Source organism: Halichoerus grypus, chromosome 4, assembly GCF_964656455.1.
Source record: "Halichoerus grypus chromosome 4, mHalGry1.hap1.1, whole genome shotgun sequence".
Classification (NCBI taxonomy): Eukaryota; Metazoa; Chordata; class Mammalia; order Carnivora; family Phocidae; genus Halichoerus; species Halichoerus grypus.
In genome coordinates, this window is record NC_135715.1 from 170,698,346 (window position 1) to 170,710,574 (window position 12,229).

At 37.4% G+C, this 12,229-nt stretch overlaps 1 long non-coding RNA gene across 1 annotated transcript in view; it reads left to right on the forward strand.

Annotated features, from left to right (window-relative positions):
• Positions 1-2,673: 2,673 nt before the first annotated feature.
• The window catches only part of LOC144381653 (uncharacterized), a 50,474-nt gene continuing 40,918 nt past the window's right edge, over positions 2,674-12,229 (forward strand). Inside the window, exon 1 of the long non-coding RNA XR_013447362.1 lies at positions 2,674-2,772. This is a non-coding gene — a long non-coding RNA (uncharacterized LOC144381653). The remainder of the gene's footprint in view (positions 2,773-12,229) is intronic.

Consider the following 12,229-nt stretch of genomic DNA (forward strand, 5'->3'; position numbering starts at 1 on the left):
ATAAATAATTAATTCAGCAAATAAATGTATTATTAAAATGTGTATTATATGTCAAAGTGTCATGGTAAGGAATAAAGGAGTCAGGGTAGGGGGTGCTACTTAGGTATCATGGAAAGCCTCTCAGAGACTACAACACTGATTTTTAGAGAATCTTCTTAAACCCAGCTCTCACCCCCAGCTACCATGGTCTACCAACTTTACAGCTATTTAAGATTCATATCCCTGGTTAGCCTTATTCCCAGCTTTTGTAATCAACAACTGGTCTCCCCACACCCAATGACTTCCACCACTAAAATCTCCTTTCCGTTCCTGATTTATCCCATATGTCTGTCTAGTCTCCAGGTCAGCTGACATCCTTAGCCTGATTTATCTTATTGCCACTTAAGCCCTCAGGATGATATTATGAGGGTGGAAGTTTGTTTTATTCAGAAGAGCCTAACATTCATAATAAATAAGCCCAAATATCTCAGTGATGTAACACATTAGAAGTTTATCTGTTGCTCAAAGTGTTTGGTGAGATTCAGGACATTTCCAAACTTGCTCAATCATCCCTTTGGGAGATTGGAGTTCTCTGCTGGCTCCTCTGGATCTGCCTGGCAGACAAGGAAAGGGAGGAAACAGAGGATCATGAGGGAAGTTTCTGTGGGTCAGCCACAGAACCATTGTGCATCCTTTCTGCCCACATTCCATTTGACAGACCCCAGTCATATGGCATACCTAACAACAAAGAAGGCTGGGAATATAGCCTAACTGTGTGCCCTGAAGGAAAAAGGAAATAGGTTTGGTGAGTACAACAGTATATCTTTTTATTCACCAAAAAAAAAGAAAGAAAGAGAGAAAGGAAGGGGAGGAAGGAAGGAAGGAAGGAAGGGGGGAGGAAGAGAGAAAAGGAAAACCATTCCACTCTTCTTCCACTCTTTTTCCCACACAAAGAACTTAGTCCTCATCTCCCAAATGAGATCATCCAAGGCCCCATCCAGTCACTGAATCTGTTCAAAGCCCAGAATCTCCGGGCTCATGTGTATTGTGGCTCTCTCAAATCCGGGAAGGAATGGTCTCATGAGTATGTGGTGTGTGTGGCTATATGAGTCCCCACACTCAGATAGGTCCCTGCAGTTGGTTTAATGTTCTGCTCTCACTTCATGAAATTACTAATAATATTACTGTTGAACTTGTGTTTTACAAATGAATCCAGCGGGATAATGGAGCATGCACATGAGCACAGCACGTATGTGCAATATGTGTGTCCTTTGTTCCTTGCTGCCCCATTTGTATGCAGTTTGTGTTGCTCATGAGTGCAGAATGCTGGTGGACCTATGATGCTTGGGAGTTTAGCAAGACTCAATGTTGAGTACAAGGTAAGCATGCTGTATCTGTGGCTGTGTAAGCAGGGCATTGATAGCCCTGAGAGACCATGCTTTCCATTTGAACTAAAAACTTGCTTTGAACACAGAAAGAAGGCAATGGCATTCTAAGAAACACAGAAGATCCAGGAACTCTATTATATCCTTTTCTTTATGCTATCTTTCCCTGTATTAGCCAAACACTTACACTAATATGATGTCTTAGAAGGAAAGAGAAAGATGGAACAACCATAGCTCCTTCTTTCATTCCTTTCTTACTCATCAGTAAGCCAAAGGTAGAGAGTATTGAGAGAATGTGCGCACATGGACAAACAAAATAAAAACAGTCACATTATTGTGTGCAGCATTTCCACTTCTCTGGTAAGAACAAAATGCATATGCATGCCACAAAGTACGAATTGTATAATTTCATTAATTCCACATTTGAATTAAATGCTTTTATATTTGCATTTAAAACTGGCATTGCACAATAAAAACATTAATAGTAAAATTAAACATTTCTTTGTTTAGAATGACATTAATTAACAAATTTAAAATACCATGATAAGTTAAAACATACTGTAAAAGAAAGGATAAGGTACTTTCAATGGCAACTTTCTCCTGCTTTTTGAACAAGGATCCCAAATTTTCATTTTGCACTGGGGCATGCAAATCATGTAGCCTTCCCTGGGTCTGGTGCTCTGCATCCTTTTCCCACTATAATTGCAATAAAAGCTTCCAGTCAAAAAAGGGAAGAAGAGGATACACATAGCAGTCAATGACCTGCAGAAATTATTAAATCCTTCTGGAAAGGCCCTGTGAAGGGCGATAAGCCAAGATGTGAATAATTTCTTGTTCTGTCCCTGATTCTTCTTTCTGTGGCCCTTGGCTCCTCTCTGAGTTTCTTCATTAACCATTATCTTCCACAGAAATATCTGAAATGGTTGTTGAAGAATATCCTCTCCTTGTGGACTGTGCAGCTTTCATATCTCTCTTCCTCTCCAAGGGTGATTTTAAGGTCTTTTTTTAGCCCTGGCTCATGGTTTCGTTAGCACTACAATTTCTTTAAAAATTTTTTTGGTAAGTTTCTGATCTATTTATGTTCAGTTCCATGTGCCAAGGTTTTTTTAATAGTTATTAAACTTGGTTTATTCCTTGTTTTCTGGTCCCCATATTTTTTTCTTACTTAGTGGCAATCTGAAACCTTACGCTATGAAACGATATGCTAACCTCTCTGATGTTTACTGAAGGGCTGAGTTGTTTGAGAAATCTCACTGACCCTGTGTCATTTGAGGCAATTTTTTTATTTCACGTCTCAAAGCTATCAACTTTTCTACCAAGGAAGGCCCTTGATTCTTGAACTTTCTACTCTCACGATTCCTGGCTTGAAAATTAGCCCAAACTCACCTGAGCTACGTGCTTTTCTTGCGTAAGTGGTGACCAACACACCATCAAGCTGACAGGTCCAGCTACCTCCCCTGAGCTACAGGCTCAGGAGATTTGTGGTTTGCCTTCCATGTTCTCCCACGATAATTTTACTGAAAATTTCCTGAAGCACAGCAGAACTCTCTAGACATCTAGCCTACTGGATCATACCCTTACCTTCTACTGGCTGGTCTCTAAACCAATGACACTTATCTTGGGTTTGTTACAACAGAAGTCCATGTCAAAGTACCAATTTCTGTACTTACCAAGGGAGGATAGCTCCTATAACTAGACACTAAAATCTCAGTGCCTTAACACATGAAAGCTTATTTTTGTTCACATTACACATCACTATGGGTTCATGATCAGTGACGTACCACTAAATGATTAAGAGAACTAAGCTCTCTCTATCTTAAATTATTTTATTTTGTATTATCAAAGCTTATATTTTTGAAAATCTTTGTTTAAAACTCGGCTGCAATAATCAAAAGGTCTATTTAGAAGTTCAGTTTATTTTAATGCTTTCCTCTAATAAGAACGTATTATGAGCAACTATATGCCAACAAATTAGGCAATCTGGAAGAAATAGTTGCATTCTGGGGTTCCTGGGTGGTTAAGCATCTGCCTTCTGTTCAGGTCATGATCTCCAGGTCCTGGGATCGATCCCCATGTCAGGCTTCGAAATCAGTGGGGAGTCTGCTTCTCCCTTTCCCTCTGCCTCTCCCCCTATTTGTGCTCTCTCTGTCTCCCTCTCTCTCAAATGAATAAATAAAAAATCTTTTTTTCTGTTTTTTATTTTTATTTTTTTAAATTTCTTTTATTATGTTATGTCACCATACAGTAATCATTAGTTTTTGATGTAGTGTTTCTTTTCTTTTTTTTTTTTTAAGATTTTATTTATTTATTTGACAGAGAGAGAGAGACAGCTAGAGAGGGAACACAAGCGGGGGAGTGGGAGAGGGAGAAGCAGGCTCCTGGCTGAGCAGGGAGCCTGATGCGGGGCTCAACGCGGGGCTCAATCCCAGGACCCTGGGATCATGACCTGAGCCGAAGGCAGATGCTTAATGACTGAGCCACCCAGGCACCCCTGATGTAGTGTTTCATGATTCATCGTTTGCCTATAACACCCAGTGCTCCATGCAATACGTGCCCTCCTTAAAAGAAATGGATGCATCCCTAGAAATGTATAAACTACCAAAACTGAAAGAGAAAGAAACAGAAACCTTGAAACCAGTAAGGAAATTGAAGTAGTAATCAAAAATCTCCTACTGCTTTCCTTTAACAATTGAAAAAGACCTCTCACAATTAGAGGTAGAACCAAATGGAAGAAATATTGGCTTGCACTAAAAAAAAATTATGATCCTTAGTTTTCAGTCCAGCCCAAGAGTTTACACAAAGATTTTGTTGAAATTTTGCTTGTAAATTTAAGTTTCCATCTTCCCTGATGTCAATTAGTAATTCTTACAAAGCAATCGAAAGATTGACTATTTTGTTTTTGACAAATACACTTCAAAGTCACTGAAATATTTTTAAGCAAGTCAGAAAATTCTGTTTTTAAATTTTCTAGGTATCAGGATATGAGAGATATTTTTAAACATGGCAGAATTACTCACACTGTTTCAGCTACAAAAAGAAAAAAAAATTATAGTAGAAATCATCCCAAAAGTTCCTTTTCCAAATGTGCCCTCCACAGCATGAGATTTTTTTTAAAGTAATTACTATTTCAGTCATTGTTTAAATATTACCTCGACCATGAAAAGATTGATTATATTTTTGCAAGTGTCTATTAGGCACTTTTGCCACTGGTTATCACAGATAATGTCACCAACCAGAAGCTGACAGTGTAGCCCACTAAGGTCCGTCTTTCCAGGCAGCGAAGAGAGTGAAAAAGATGAAGGTATAGCTAGAGGAGCGGAAGACACCTGGCATAGCCATAAAATCATACTCATACCCTGTGAACTGCAAGAGCCTGGAAGTGAATGAATGAATGAGAGTACCATGGTCAAAGCATCTAACTGTGGGACTCCTATATCTCCCTCAGAAAAACTTGGTATTATCATGTGATAAAAGACTGTTGGGATCTCTACTGGGGCCTCTCCTTTAAACAAATTGTGAAATAAAATGATATGGGCATAGGAAGAAAAATTATCATTTAATTACTAAAAATCTAGATTAAAGAATGTAGCTTAATATGAGAGCAAAGTGGACCAACAGGGCCCCAGAATTAGCAGACTTACCCATTCAGTCTAGGCATTGCCAGATTAGGGCTGGCCTCCCCAAGAGAGAAGACTGCTCAGGTAAGACTGCTCAAACTGGGTCAGAGTGGTGGAAAGACTATAAGTTTGCCTAAGAAAGTCCCTTCTAATGGAAGCAAGATGTGAGAAAACAATGTTCTCTTCTACCAAAGTTCACTCAAATAGATCTAGTGACGGTGTCATTGTCAACCCCTTATATTCAATATCAGTACATTTCAATGTACTTCTTTTTAGATAAAAATACATATAAGTACAAGTTCTACTGTTTTCTTCCTTTAACCCAAAGAGACTTTTCTGCAGACCCCTTAGGGTGCACCTACATCACTTCAAAACCATTGGGCCAAAGAATACACTGTTGGACCACTGTTGGCGAGTTCAGTCCTAGCTCAGTTCTTGGTAAGCATCCTGCCCCAAAGCAGCAAGAATTTCATACCTTGTGTTTAGTTTGCCTTTAACACTATTTTGATTCTCATCCAGGTGTACAGGAATCAGGTTTAGCCCCAGTCCCCCTCCTAGCCAAGCCTCATGCCCATCTTCCAGGGAATGTGTTCCCTGGCCCTTTGTAGATAGCCCAGAATCCACCTGTCACTAGGGCTCAGCTCTAAGCTGAGTGCTATTGACAGTATGTCAGCCTTATGATTATATATGAGGGACAACACATTATGCCAATGCACTTAAGTCTTTTTTTTTTTTTTATCTGCTATGAAGGTTAGAATGACTTTTATTTTTTTTCTCTGCTTGACTCTCGGCAAATCAATTAAGAAGTTTTAAAAACAAGAAACATCTTAAAAGGCAGTTTATACAGTGAATAGGATATTAGGTTCCTACCCAATGGCTTCATAGTAGAATGGAGTCTGAAGCAACAGAAAGCCTAAAATGGGAAACAAATGACACCCCTACTCTCTTCTAGCATTTTTGGCCAGAAACATTTTTTTTAAGTTTTATTTTAGAATAGTTTTAGATTTATGGAAAAATAGTTGCAAAGAGAGTACAAAGAGTGGACTGTTTAATTCTCAATAGGTCTCAAACTGATTTAAAAATTCTTTTGTTTGTTTATTTGGTTGGATTTGGTTTGATTTTTATTTTTTGAAATTATGTGCATTTAATGTAACTTTAACAGCTTAGGACAATAATTCTAAGATTTGTGTAAGAAGATACCACTGCCATATTCCAGGGATTTAGTTAGAATAAGAATTCAGAGCTCTGACCTCTGGCCTCTGTAAGTAGATTTAGGGGAGTTGAAAACTGCCCCTCTGGGCAAATACTTTAGGAGCTGATGAGCACTCAGCTTTGTTTAAGATACCACTTGTCATCAATATGCCCAAGAGACTGACAATTTCTATTTATTGCTTCTTGAGAGAGAACCTGGAGTCTACTGGAATGTCTTGTCAGCACGGGACAAGAAAAGAAGACACATCTTGGGGAGTAGACCACTCTTTGAAAGGCTAGAAAGGTCACCAGTCTTTGGAAGAGTTTGTAGTAGCTTAGAAGCTTGCTGCCCAGTCGTCCAAAGAGAATAAATAAACACAAAATAAGGGAGTGTGGCCACCCCTTTGCCACTCAAACCTCATGCCTTTGGAACATAAGCTCCTTGGGGGCAGAGGTCCCTAATTCTCCATGTAGAAATTGTGCCTGCCACATAGTGGGCAGTAAATGGAAAAACTTGGTAACTTCTGCTCTGTGTAAAAGAGTAAGAAGAGGCCACTGAATTGTCAGCAGAAGAGAGAAACTTGAGGAGGTAGAAATTCATGATTAGCTCCCTATTTTTAAACCCGTGGATTATGTAGGTAAAATACACTAAGGGTCCAAAAAGTGAACAGAAGTCAGTAGCTCTTGCATAGAACATGGTAAACCATTTCTTACTGAAATCTAGAGCAGCTACTTGTAGTAGAGGTGGAACTTAATGTAAAAAAATGCTTCTCAAAAAATGCTGGAGAATTCTCATTGTTTTACATCATGAGACTTGACATCTTTGCAAACTACCTGCTGTAAAATATACATATTAATATTTCATGTAATAGTAATTGGCATGCCTTGGGGTCAGTGTGTACCAGTAAAGAGTATTTTTCAGTTTCTAGGCAGCCAACTAATCATATAGTAATTCATTAAAGCAATAGGTCTTCTTTATATTATGGGTATCTGATAATAATAATATTTAATATTTCTTGAGCACTTACTAAGTGCTCAGCAGAGTACTTAACATTTTGCTCTAATCTTTAAAACAGCCCCATATGGTTGGTAGTATTACAATCTCCATTTTAAAGATGAGGAACTGAGTCTTAGAGAAAAGTTAAGATATTTGCCCATCCTCACACATTTAATAAGCTTGGATTCAAACCCAGGTTTTGTTGATTCTAGAACCTGTAAGCTTGATTACTACATCACATTCATGGAAAGCTTAATATAATTAACTTGAGTGGTTTCTTGTTATATTGTTCTATTATTCTGTCAGTAAACCATATAGTTTACACAAAATGTAGTATAACCATCTGATAGAAAACCTGAATTAGGGTTTGCTGCATTAGAACCAAGTTTTTCTTCATTTACTTCATTCAACAGTACTGCACCATGCCCTTCTTTTGCACTTAGCACCGGGTAGAGGATACAAAGAAATATGAGACATAAACCCTACCCTCAGGGATCTTATATTGTTGAGAATAATAGCCCATATATACAAATGACAAATTCAATAATCATAAAATCTATATGATAAATTTCCAAGTGAGTAGTACAGACAAGTGCCATAGGAGTTCAGAAGAGAGGGGCCACTCTGCATGAGTGGGCTGGGAAAGTCGTGTGGAGGTAGAGATTGAATGATTCCTCAGAGAGTGAGTAAATTTGCATAGACATAGAAGTAGCAATAACCTACTCCTACACCTACTTCTTCCTACAGGAAAGAGGGTGGACAAAGATTACAAGGTAAAAATAATCACTGATATGTTCAGGGGGTAGTAATTAAACCAGTTTAGGTAGAATGTGTAGTTTGTGTTGGGGAACAGGGAGAGAGCATGTGAAAATTAGAAACATGTAAGGAAAGCCAGCCAAATCTTCACCAGGGGGTGGGGCATCAGGAGAGACTTGCCATTTAGAAGGTTGTAGCAAGAAGCGTCAACTGGACCAGGAGAAATGGAAGGGATCAAATGATGAAGCTCTGGATGAAGGGGAAGAGTAGATACTTGGGAGAGGGATAGATGGCAGGTAAATTTATGGGTCAACAAGAGAGGATCTAATCTGAAACAACAAGAGAGTCTGAAATCCTGAGGAGTCTGAACCCTGTGAGAATGCCATCTGTAGAGAGTTGGTCATGTTGGTGGAAAGCCATTATGGAGGAGATGTAGAGCTTAGTGAATTTGAAGAAAGCAAAGAATTTGAAATTAATTATATAAGGTGAGCTTTCAACAAAGAGTTGGAAATTGTTGAGAATGGCACCCAGTTTTAAATACCAGGAGAAAAATATGAGCCCAATTCTGAAATTCTGAAAATAACAATCAAAGATCAGCATCTTTTGGGAGGTGGAGGCAGAGAAAAAGAAGGAAATGCAAAAATGTTAAAAAGTGGTTAATTTGGATATTTTAAACATCAAAGGAAGGAAAATGGAATAATAATGATAAGTTAAGGATCTGGAGACCCCCAAACCAGTTAATTTCTCTTTTCCCCATTGAGTGATATGAGAAGGGCAAACAAGGTATAATCATCATTAGAGGCTAAAAGTTGCAGTATTTTCTGAAGAAATCCAGTCTGGCTTAAGGTGAGTGGGAAATGAAGTAAGGTCAGGAAATGATGGCTTCACTTTGACATGTTTTGGTGACAACTATAAATAAGGAACTGCAAAAGGGGAGTTTAAATAAGTGAAATAGAAATGTGTAAGACATGGTAGAAAGAATGGACTCATTGTGGGAAATGGAAACGGAAGGATAAAATTTGTTTTTCAAACAAATTTGAAAGTTGGGAAGTTGTGGCAGGGGAAGTTTTGGACCTCAGACAGCTAACGTAAATGACAGGAATTAGGGGAAGAAGTTGATTCAGAGGCCTTTTGAGAGCAGGCACCGGATATCAGAAGAGGCAAGCCTCCCCACAAACATGGGCACACAAGGGCCAGTTTTAAAATCTATAAAAGAATGTCTCATAGTGCATTAAGCAGCCACCCTCACCCATAAAACTGGTCAGGTTTCAGTTTTGGAAAACTTGACTTTGAGTGGTTACATGGGGAAGTGGGGAGCAAAAGGGGGAATTCTTGGTAAGATAGAAGCCAAAACAACTCTACCTCTAGGAACAGCTTTCCCTCTCTGAAACTGAATGATTACCTAGGAGACTTGAAAAACTGACGTTTCATCATTTCCTCACTCCAGGAAATTGAATGTAATGTTGTCCTTAACTCATAAAGGTCTTGAAGTGCCTCATGAAATCATTAAGAAAAGAATGCTTTGTATTTATTTTTCTATTCTTCAATGGCTTCACCTCAAATGCCACCTCTTCCAAGAGCGCTTTTGTATGGGAAGGAGGGTGTGTATGGACGCACGGAACAGACTGCAGTGAACATACCAGCCTGCCCCCTCGTAGTTTTTCTACACTACCCTCTTTGTCTAGAAGCCACATGGTTTGAGTAAAATTAAACCAGTTCAGCTCCTCTAAGATTGAACTCTGATTAGCTGATGCCCATTTGAGTGATACAACCATAAGACCTGGTATAGTAGAGATTGGCTCATGGATGATGGGTCATGTGAATCAAGGCCTTAGGCTACTTCATATATGGGATTCCCCTGGTCAGAAAGATTGGCCAAGGGTCAGTAGAGGACTTCAGTGTTTCAGTTAGAAGGAAGTCCTAGACTTTAGCTGGTATTTGAGGAAAGAAAATCAGTCAATTATTTTCTCACTCTCTTTCTCCCTCCCACCTGCTTATTGTCATTGTTGGTAACCATTTTGTAATGACAAAGTTAACTTGACTTGGAATAAATTTGCCACACTAGAAAAAAACTGGAGAGAGAAGTAAAAAAGCTCCTTGGTGAATGCCATAGAGCTGCTGGATCAAGCCTTACCTGTGACTTCCACTACTAGTGATATTTTGAGTTTGTAAATCAATAAATTACCTTTATTGTCAAGGCTAGTTAAGTATCATAACTGAGACACCTTTATGAATTACATTTATACTCACCTACTAAAATATTTTATTTTTCCCATTTATTTGAATCTCAGCACATCTGACTTGCACTGAATTTATTTGCCTACATTTCTTATCTTTCTGCACAGATTTTGAGCTCCTTGAGGGCAAGGATAGCAATTTACATATTTCCATGTTTTTCCTAGCTCTCAGAATACTGCTTTGCATATAATAATGTTAATAAATACTTGTAAAATGAATAAATCAACTTTATGAACTTGTGCATTTAATCTCATTATAACCATGCTGTAATTAACACATATTAATAATTCTAAAACTGTTGACTAAACTAAGTATGAATCCATCATTGTTTTGTCATTTGAGTTTTTTGTTTTCTTGTTTCTCTTCTTTGCTATTGGAAATGCTATAACATTATTTCTGTTTTTTTTTTTATTTTCTTCCCCACGGACCACAAAAATTTCTAAAATGTCAGGACAGTTCATATAAAGTTCTAAAGATTAGCAAAAAATAATCAGTGTTATCAGTTCTGTTGATGTAATTCTACCCAAAAGCTAAGTATCTTGAAATTTTAGTTAGCTAATGCAGATTCATCTTGGGTAAAGGAGAGATTTACATGAGGATTTGGATACCCTGAAGGTAGCTGAAGGCCAAAAGAATTCTGCCTTGCTTTTAATTTAAACCTTGACTCTTAGTAGATATTTTGCCTTGGCAGAATTAATTTCTGTTGGTCTCAGTTTTCTTACCTATAAAATGGAGATAATTATACTATTAATCTTATGAGATTGTTGTAGAAATCAAATAAATTAATAAAGCAAAGCATTTAGATTGATGTTAGATATAAAAAATACTTCACAAGTGATAACTGGGTTTTTCATCTTCCTCTTTTTCTCCTCCTTCTTCTTCTTATTGTTCTACAATATTGTTCTAAAATTATTGTTGTTACCATCCACACTGGGAAGCAATTGCAGTTTTTTCCACGTAAAGAAATCACTTATTCTACTTTCAGGTGCAATAAAACATTGTATCTGCTGCTTCATAATTTTCCCATGTGCCCTGCTATAGATAAAACCTGGCTGGACTCTTTTTCAGTCACATGTCCATGCAACAAATAAGTCTACTTATGAGGAAATTAACAAATAGATGTGCCCTTAAATAGAGTAACAAAGTTATAGAAAATAAGATAATTATATAAGTTACTTTTTCAATAAAGTAAACACAGTGTGGCCTTTAAAATGAATTTAATACATGAATTTTTTTTTAATTCATAAAATGTGGATTGTAAAAACTAATTTGATTTTTATTTTACTTTACTGTTTAATAAAGCTAATTTAAAATTAATTACCTTTTATGGAAATTTCCATTGAGATAATTATATACTAGTCTGCACTTACTTATAAGATATAATACAGAGAGATCCCCTATACACTTTGTTAGGTTTCTCCCAATGGTAACATTTTGCAACAGGATATTGACATTTTTACATTTTTAGAAATCTTATTCAGATTCCCGGTGTTATGTGTCCTCATTTGTGAGTGTGTGGACATGCCCATGCCCATGTGAAGTTCTTTACAGTTTTCCCACCTCTGTTCATTCCTGTTTCCACCACAGTCAAGATACTGAACAGCGGCAACACCACATCCATCTCTCTCCAGTCCTTTAGGTATTTATTTTTGGAACTAAAAATTAGTTAATGGAAAAAAGAAAAAGAACAAACCAATCTTGTGAATCAAGCATCCCAATACATGCTAGTCCTTCTACTACAAATTCATTCACAAATAGTCATGCATTTCTGATATAAATTTCCCTGAGAAACATTCATTAATAGGCACATCTGACTATGTATTTCTGTGAATGTACATACATTTCTTTAGCATATCTACACATGTTTTCTGTCTTTAGAACAAAATTGGGACTACAAGGACTCATTCATTTATTTACTCCATACTCAATTGTCATTTATTTGAATTGCAGAGATCTACTCAATATTATTAAATCAAACCAGTGACTTTGCTATCTGACTTAATCACTCCAAGCTCTTATTTCACCTTTTACATAGAGTATTTCACCCATGTTTATCAGATGTACAT